Genomic DNA, 301 nt, shown 5'->3' on the forward strand with positions numbered 1-301 from the left:
CCAAATTCCAGCCGCGGCTGGACAGCGCTCAGACTTGCTCATTAAGCAGCAACAGAAGGGATTTTCAAAACTTTTGCCTGGCACAGGGTGACCAAGAAAAAATCTGTCCCACCACAATGAACCACAGAACAAAATAAGCAAATCACAGTCACGCATCTGCAGGCCTCGACTCATTAAGCAGCAACAGAAGGGATTTTCAAAACTTTTGCCTGGCACAGGGTGACCAAGAAAAAATCTGTCCCACCACAATGAACCACAGAACAAAATAAGCAAATCACAGTCACGCATCTGCAGGCCTCGA

General features: G+C 46.8%; 1 protein-coding gene across 1 annotated transcript in view; it reads right to left on the reverse strand.

The window, feature by feature from the left end:
• Positions 1-301, reverse strand: part of LOC104271627 (electroneutral sodium bicarbonate exchanger 1-like) — a gene marked incomplete at its 3' end in the record, with an annotated part of 10,666 nt that overhangs the window by 9,035 nt on the left and 1,330 nt on the right. The window lies entirely within an intron of this gene.

The sequence above is a fragment of the Apaloderma vittatum genome, unplaced genomic scaffold (genome assembly GCF_000703405.1).
Source record: "Apaloderma vittatum isolate BGI_N311 unplaced genomic scaffold, ASM70340v1 scaffold25063, whole genome shotgun sequence".
Classification (NCBI taxonomy): domain Eukaryota; kingdom Metazoa; phylum Chordata; class Aves; order Trogoniformes; family Trogonidae; genus Apaloderma; species Apaloderma vittatum.